General features: G+C 36.3%; 1 long non-coding RNA gene across 1 annotated transcript; it reads right to left on the bottom strand.

Annotated features, from left to right (window-relative positions):
* Window positions 1-778: 778 nt before the first annotated feature.
* LOC139081109 (uncharacterized) lies at window positions 779-1,823 on the bottom strand. The gene is made up of 2 exons (XR_011536080.1): window positions 1,461-1,823; window positions 779-827 (listed from the first exon to the last, which is right to left on the bottom strand). It is a non-coding gene; the product is annotated as an uncharacterized lncRNA (long non-coding RNA).
* Between the last annotated feature and the right edge of the window lie 7,036 nt (window positions 1,824-8,859).

Genomic DNA, 8,859 nt, shown 5'->3' with positions numbered 1-8,859 from the left:
AAATATAGTCAGGAAGACCAGTTAAGAGGTTACTACACTAATCTTGGAAGAGTAGGTGGTTTTGGACCAAGTTAATGGCAGTGGGAATAGTTAGAAAGACTCAAATCTGGACTATATTTTAGGGATAGAGCTGGTAAGATTTATTGACAAACAATATATGGGATGTGGCAATGAGGTCAAGAAAGACAGCAAGATATTTTGACCTGAAGACTGAAGTTGTCATTAATTAAGATGGGAAACACTGTAGGAGGGGTTGACATGGAGTGTCAAATGAAGAGCTTGGTTGGGTACATATTAAGTTCAGTTTGTCATCAGATATTAAAATGAAAATATTAAGCAGGCAGTTGAAAATATGGATTAGGATTCAGAAATATATTCTTTCTAACATGGTGAAGCCTTTGCATATAACTTGAGTACAAAGATTAGTGACTTAAAGGGCAAGTTAATTTATAACAACACTTCAGTTATCCTCATCCTATTCTATTTTAGTATACATATTCCAGGATCACAGTGGATCCTCAAACTGAGGGAATATATAGCTTTTGACTCTTGTGACACAGGAGTCAAGAATTAACTTGAGCAGGATAATCAAACATGTTCCCAAAACTGTCTTAAAGCAGTATCTTAAAATTTTACCAATGGAAATATTCTGTGTCCAATTAAGTAGTTTTAATTGATGGTTGAAATGGCACTTCCCAAGCTGGTAATTATTTTTTCAAAATCTGAAATCTTTAAACACATTTTTAAACCAATTTAGCACTCAATGAACTGGTCCAAGTTATAGTTTCATCATAACTTCTTTTTATTTAGATTCCATAGTTGTTTTCCTGCGAGAGAAGATTAAATATGACAGTTTTAAAACAGTTTTTCAAGTTAAAAAACAAAAACAAACACCATTAACCAGTACAGGGCCTAACTTTTCAATGTTTTCTAATATTTACTCTTAATCATCTTCCTCTCTTTAACCACTTTTCTAGGGATAGTCAATGAAAAGCTGCCCTGCCCATTATCACCCCCTCCCATCTTGAAAAGATTTAGCCTTAACAATTTTTCTCTTTTGGAGCCTGGTGGTACAACTTCAAAATATTATCAGAACTTGCCCTTAAGGCTTGGCTGTCCTTGCAGCACTAAAAATCCTCCTAATTTTCTCCTCTTTCCCTTGAGGGTGGAATTACTTGTAAAAGGGTCAGGATATATTTGTAGACATCCTAAACTTTCCATGTGACTTTAAATGCAAGTTTTTAATTACCTGAAGCTTCCTCCAACTCTGCACCCAGTCCATTTTCTTTCTTAGATTCTGACTTCCCCCCATAATTCAACTAAAGCCAGGTGGTAAAATCTGTTTCCTTATTCCTTTCATGAAGATAATCCTACTTCTATCCATCTGGGCACTGCCTCCCTGTAACCTCTGTGAAATATAATACTTTCTTGGCTCATTAATAACACAAGTAGATACTGACCTCTGCGCTTTGCCCCTTGGAAAGATTTCATCCAATTTTGTCTATATTTGGCATTTTCCAATGCGGTCACATTCTCTTTACTGAAAGCTAGGAAGGCTTGGTCTTCTATGAAAACAGGAAAGAATAACACAGTTTTAGGAAGTAGACTAACAGAAACAGGAACAAGAGAATCCAACTGATCATAATAATGATAAGCAGTCGTTCTGCTGTGTCATAATCCATACTCTTCGCAGTGAGTAGAACTGTAACTAGAAGTTCCACTTGAATTTCACTCTGGTTTTTACCCTTAGTGAAAGCTTACAAGAAATGTCTAGGGCTTCATACCACATTACCACTTATCACAGGCCCACAGCTTTGTCCATTATCATGTCATAAGCATAAAGGGCAACAGTAACCAGGGCAACCTGGGGTGGCACATGCAGAGTTTATCCGTGATCAAAACCTCTTTTCTGCTTAGTCTCCAACCATGATCCTTGTGCACTTAACTTCTATGGTCACATAAATATGGAACTATAAAGTATCTTCTTCCTTGTCTTGCCTGCCTCTTCATACCTTGCTGACCAAGATATGTATTTTTTAGTAAAGTCCTAGTTGCCTCGTTCCACTGATTTGGTATATTTTTTTTTACTAACACACAGAACATATTCAAGCATATTCAACCTCATGATTATACCACTCTACTACCAACAAGATCTTCTCACTACATGTAATGCATATAATTACTGAATCTATTCATTTTCCTTTCCTAGTAAAATAATTTTCCCTTCTCTTCAATACTATAAACAGGGACTAGGGTTAGGCAATATATATTGTGCTACATTTTACAGCAACAACATTAACTGGTCAGTCTGTATATTCATTTAATCAGTAGCCAACCCACATAAGTGTATTCCAATACAGCCCAAATTTAGCCATATTTTTCAAATCAATATGAAAAACTTGAGTAAACTTCTCCCTAAAATTCAGATCCAGTATATTTCTATTAAGAGTTATGAGGGGAGATACAGACCCTTATTCATTGGTCTTTGGGCAAAGAAAAACAATAATTATCATAGAGGCTTGATGAGTGACCAAATTAAAGTAGGAGCCATGAGAGATTAGAGAAGGAGGAAGATGAAAGCTATTTTGGTGAAAGAATCAACAAGCCTAGAAGTATGGGTGATTTGCATGTGAGGGGGAGAAGAGAAAGAAGAGTTAAATGTGATATCCAGGTTTCTGTCTGGTGTCATGAGGTACACTGGGGACTATGATCTCTCAGTCCCCAAACAGTTCTCAAAACCAATTATGATCAGTATGCTTCCCTGGCCCCAAATTCTGATTTTCAGCAGTCTAATGTCTATTTGTGTTGACTAAGTAATCTACTGAAATCCTGTTGCCGTGCATGTCTCAGCCTGCTTGATCACAAAATGGATCCCCATCTATAGGTAAGCTCAGAACCTCAACACTGCCAATAATCTGCCTGCTCTCTAACTTCCTGTTTCTGATGATGTCACTTACTTAAGACATTCTCATACTCCAGACACTTCTGGTCAACCATAAAATGCCTTGGACTCAAGTACTGAGTAACTTGTTATTAATGGCCAGCCTCAGAAAACACGAAAGGGGGGAAAAATGACATATCCAGGATCTCCATCTTCAGGAGTTTGTGACTACTAATAGGGCTTTGTGTAACTACCAAATTAAAAAAAATGATAATAACAACAACACTTCCCAGTAAGTTATGTCCCTTGTCAGTGCAGCTATAAGTAAGCAGGTCGGCCTTGGCTCAACTAAACAAGGAAGAAAATCACCTCTTCAAGACAGCCTGTCTTTTATCACTATGTCAGGAAACATTTAAGTGTTGAGCAACAAAAAAATAACTACTTTTATATTCAAATCATCTACCCAGTAGTTCACTGCAAAAAATTGCTATGTTAAACCACTTCTCACATACTCTCTAGACATGCTTTATCCAATTCCACAGCTACATGCTGACCAAAGAAGCATATAGAATTATCAGTGTTAAATGGGATGATGTTCTATTGTATGTAGCTTGTAAAACAATCTAACCCTTTGCTGTTAATACAGTAGCTGCTAGTGACATAACTAACTACTGAGCGCTTGAATTGTGGCCAGTCTATATTGAGATGTGCCATAATGTAAAATACACAACATATTTTGAAGATAAATTATGAAAAAAGAATGTAAAATATCTCATATTTTTTATACTGAGTACATGTTTTAAATGACACTATTTTGGATATGTTGGTTTAGGTAAAATATATTATTAAATAATTTCACTCATTTCCTTGTACTTTTTTAAATGTAGTTTCTAGAAAATTTAGAATTACAAATGAGGCTCACATTATATTTCTATCGGACATTCCTGCTCTATACTAGTTTAGAGCATATGTCAGATAACAGTTTTGAAATGTCCTTTAACTGTCCGTTGTCTCCTTCAATATCATTTTTTTCAAACTACATTACCGTGAAATATAGTTGGCCAATTTCAGTATGTTCTAAGTAAGTCCTCATTTAACTAGGGTATTTGTTTGAACTTAAACAAAATTTTGTTATATTTTCTCAAATTTCAAAACATGATATAGGTAACTTTTATTAGATTCCAGTTGGCCTCATTAGTGATTATCAACAGGCAAGAAGATAGGTAACTGGTGGAAACACCAGAGGCGATTCTCCATCTTTTCATTCAGTGCTTTGTTTTTCCTCCTTTTCAATTAGCACAGGCAATCTTCTTGATATAGTACCAGTGCAACATGGCTACATATCCTAAGTGATGTTGTGAATTCAGACTGTGAGATTTCTCTTGAAGATTAAATTACCTTTGAAATTCTCCAGCTGAAGCAGCACGATTTTACCTGTTCTTGGATTTGAATCCTTAGTGATGTAATTTCTTCTCAGGAAAAATACATCTAAATGGTTCTGTGGTACTCTCTGAGCTCTGCTTAAGCCCAATATCAACAAAGATGATGAATGAATTTTTTTTAACCTGCCCTGCCATTCATCCAGCTGGTTTGAGGAACTACAGACAGAAAGGGATTAGAATTGCTGGTGGCCTCTTCCTTGATATCAGGCAGAGCAAATTGTCTCAGAGCCTGGAGTTCTTTTTTTAATCTGGGATTTTCCTTCAATTTGTTAAAGCTTTTGGTTAAAGATCTTCTATCAGATTCACAAAATTTATAGATACCTTGGCTAGGTCCATCACTCCTATACATTCCTCTCCTCTGATTTCCTCTGATGCATCCCAATCTGCTAGGTGAAGACTGGATCTGCAATATACTGAGTAGCTTGAGGAAAATGAAAAGTCCCACTAATTATCTAGCCATTTGATTCACTTAACTATTACTAGTTACTCATCCATCTAGAAACTCATAGACAAAGGATAAAAAATTTTCAGTTTTCATGTATTCATTTGGCTTCATCTAGATCCAGTCATTGCGTAAGCTCTAACTTATCATAAGGTTATTATGAATTTACCCCTTTTTAACAGAAGGAAAATTAAAACAGTAACAGCATTTATATCTTCTAACTTAACACAATTCCATATCAGTATTAGAATTTGCATGTCCAACTGAAAGCGAAACATACACTTTGGAATCAGATTAGGTAGCCCTAAATGCCCCGTGGAGTTATTCCAGGAGAATCTGGTACATGTAGTTTCTGAATAATGCATATTAAATATGAATAGTTACAAGACTTTGGGCAGTATGTAGTATGCTTGGGGATAAATGCAAGTAAGATAATATTTGGAAGACATGGTGGTTATACCTAAGATTAGAATAAAGCAAAAATGGATTTGACGTCAAAACATTCCAATAATAGACACTTGGAAATCTTAGTCTCTCTGGTTTTCATCCAAAATCATGGACATGTTTTTTTCTTATATGTTTGCAATGATTGAGGTCCCTTTACTTCAGTAGTTCTCAAATTTATTATAACCACAGGATCTTGTACTCCAGGGTCAGCAAACTTTTTCTGTAAACGGCAGACTGTAATGGATAAATATTTTTGACTTCGTTGGCCACATGATCTCTATTGCAACTATTCACCTCTGCCGTTGTAGTATGAAAGCAATCATAGTCAATATTTAAGCTAATGGGTATGACTGTGCTCCAGTGAAACATTATTTACAAAAACAGGTGATGGGCTGAATGTAGACTGTAGGTGATAGTTTTTCAACCCCTGTTTTGTTCCAGTGAAATCTCAGATCAAATCTCAATAGATTGTAATAGTTATGAATTAATGTTCAAAAACACACGTAGATAAGAAATGACACATTATTTTCCTCTAATCATCTTCCATGTAAAAACTTCTATAACATCATTTGGCAGCAAATGTTATCTGGGTAATTCTTAGAGCCCATCCCTCCGCTAACCTAGAATCATATGTAGCAGCAAGACAAGGCAGAGGGTTGGGATAAGGGGGCCCCATGGTTCCTATGTTATTAGTTTATACTTGTTACCACTACAACCTCCACTCACAGGCCTCTTCAGTCCTGACTCTGTGCTACTTGCTGCCATGCTTGAAGCACAGATATTGGTCGACATACTGGAACCTCCATAGGAGCATGATGCAGACATTACTTACAGTGACTTGCCATATATTTGGGGTGCTTCAAGGGTTCTTTTTAATGCATTTTTAAGCCACTTTATTGAGATACTCACCTGTAAAAGGCTGTACATATTTAATGCATGCAACTCAATGAATTTGGGGATAAGTATACACCCATAAAACATCACTGACATAATGGTCACAAACATACCCATCCCCTCCCAAAGTTTCCTCCTGCCCCTTTTATTGGTGTTATGTGTGTGTGTGTGTGTGTGTGTGTGTGGTAAGAACGCAACATAAGATCTACCCTCTTAGCAAATTTTAAGTACACAATACAGTTTTGTTAGCTATAGACACTATGCCGTATAGTAGATCTCCAGAACTTATTTATCTTGCATAACTGAAACTTTGTACCATTTGACCATCCCTCCCCACTTCCCCTTTCCCCTAGCCCTGCCTTCAAGGGTTCTGAGCCTAGAGTTTGACTGCATGCAGGACAAACAGACCTTTGTGCTTTCTCCAACTTGTAGGAATCTTTCCTTTCTGCTATGTTATTTTCAATATCATTCTCTTCAGTGTACCTTCTTTTCCCCAGGAAAGTTCTGCAGATGGATCAAGGTTGTAGTTGAGCAAAGAACCAGGGCTTCAGCTTGTTTCTGCTTAAATCCTTGTGGAAACCTGCTTGAAAAGAAAATCCAATATGTAGGAGAGACAAAATAATGTAATTTTTTAAAGACTTAATTTTTTTAAGAGCAGTTTTAGGTTCACAATAATATTGAGAGGGAGTTACGGAGATTTCCCATATACTCCATGTCCCACGCATAGCCTCCCCCATTATCAACACCACTTACTAGAATTGTACATTTGTTTTACCAAAGATGAACCAACACTGATACACCATAATTACCCAAAGTCCATGGTTATCTTAGGGTTTATTGTTGGTATTGTGCATTCTATGGGTTAGAACAAATGTGTAATGACATGTATCCACCATCATAATATCATAAGAGCATTTTCACTGCTCTAAAAATCCTCTGTGCTCTATCTTGAAATCACTGATCTTTTTATTGTTTCCATAATTTTGCCGTTTCCAGAATGTCATATAGTTGGAATCATATGGTATATAGCTGTTTCAAATTGGCTTCTTTCACTTCATAATATGCATTTAAGGTTCCTCTGTGTCTTTTCATGGCTTGGTAGCTCATTTTGTTTTAGTGCTGAATAATATTCCATTATCCGGACATAGCATAGTTTATTTATCCGTTTACCTGCTGAAGGACATCTTGGTTGTTTCCAAGTTTTGGCAAATAAGAATAAAGCTGCTATAAACATCCACGTGCAGGTTTTTGTTAAATAACTCCTCTGAGTAAATACCAAGGAGCACGATTGCTGGATTGTATGGTAAGAATATGTTTAGTTTTGCAAGAAACTGCCAAACTGTCTTTAAAGCGGCTATACCTTTTTTTTTAATTTTTAAAACTTCCACTGTTTATTAGTTTGTGACTTAAAGAGTAATGCCTATTCATTGTCAAAAAAAATCTTGAACAGTGCAGAAAGATGTGGAATGAAAATTGAACACCCTTTGTCCCCTCATTTTCTCATTTCCTCACTACTTGTAACCCCCCTTTTTTTATAGTGCAGTAACATTGGTTTATAACATTATATAAATTTCAGGTGTACATCATTATATATTTTGATTTCTGTGTAGATTATGTCATGTTCACCACCAAAAGACTAATTACAATTAATTACCACACACACGTGCCTATTCACCCCTTTTGCCCTCCTCCCTCCCCCCTTCCCCTCCGGTAACCACTAATCCAATCTCTGTTTCTGTGTGTTTGTCTGTCATTGTGGAAAGTGGATGGTGATTCAGGCCTACCTCAACAAACAAGAAAAATCCAAAATAACCAATCTAACAGTGCACCTAAAGGAACTGGAAAAAGAAGAACAAACCCCAAAATAAGATAGAAGGAAGGAAATAATAAAAATCAGAGCAGAAATAAATGAAATAGAGACTGAAAAATCAATAGAAAAATTCAATGAAACCAAGAGCTGATTCTTTGAAAAGATAAACAAAATTGACAAACCTTTAGCTAGACTCACCAAGAAAAAAGAGAGAAGGCTCAAATAAATAAAACCAGAAATGAAAGACGAGAAATTGCAACGGACACCTCAGAAATACAGAAGATTATAAGAGAGTACTATGAAAAGCTATATGCCAACAAATTGGATAATCTAGAAGAAATGGACAAATTCTTAGAATCATACAGCCTTCCAAAACAGAATCAAGAAGAAACAGAGAATTTACATAGACCAATCACCAGTAAGGAAATAGAAACGGTAATCAAAAACCTCCCCAAAAGTAAGAGTCCAGGACCAGACGGCTTCTCTGGTGAATTCTACCAAACATTCAAAGAAGACTTAATACCTATCCTTCTCAAACTCCTCCAAAAAATTGAAGAGGAGGGGAGGCTTCCTAACTCCTTCTATGAAGCCGACATTACGCTGATTCCAAAACCAGACAAGGACATTACGAAAAAAGAGAATTACAGGCCAATATCACTGATGAACATCGATGCAAATATCCTCAACAAAATACTAGCGAATGGAAAACAATAATACATTAAAAGGATAATACACCATGGCTGTGCCATTTTGCATTCCTACCAGCAGTGAATGGGAGTCCCTGTTGCTCTACAATCCCGCCCCCATTTGGCATTGTGAGTAATTTGGATTTTGGCCATTCTAATAGGTATGTAGTGGTGTCTCATGGTTGTTTCAATGTTTTAATAAGTTATCTTGTACAATATACAATATGGAAATGGAGTTGCGGCAGTTGAAGTGTCCA

This window comes from Equus przewalskii, chromosome X (genome assembly GCF_037783145.1).
Source record: "Equus przewalskii isolate Varuska chromosome X, EquPr2, whole genome shotgun sequence".
Lineage (NCBI taxonomy): Eukaryota > Metazoa > Chordata > Mammalia > Perissodactyla > Equidae > Equus > Equus przewalskii.
The sequence above is the reverse complement of the archived record's forward strand: the minus strand, read 5'-3'. Positions and strand labels throughout refer to the sequence as shown.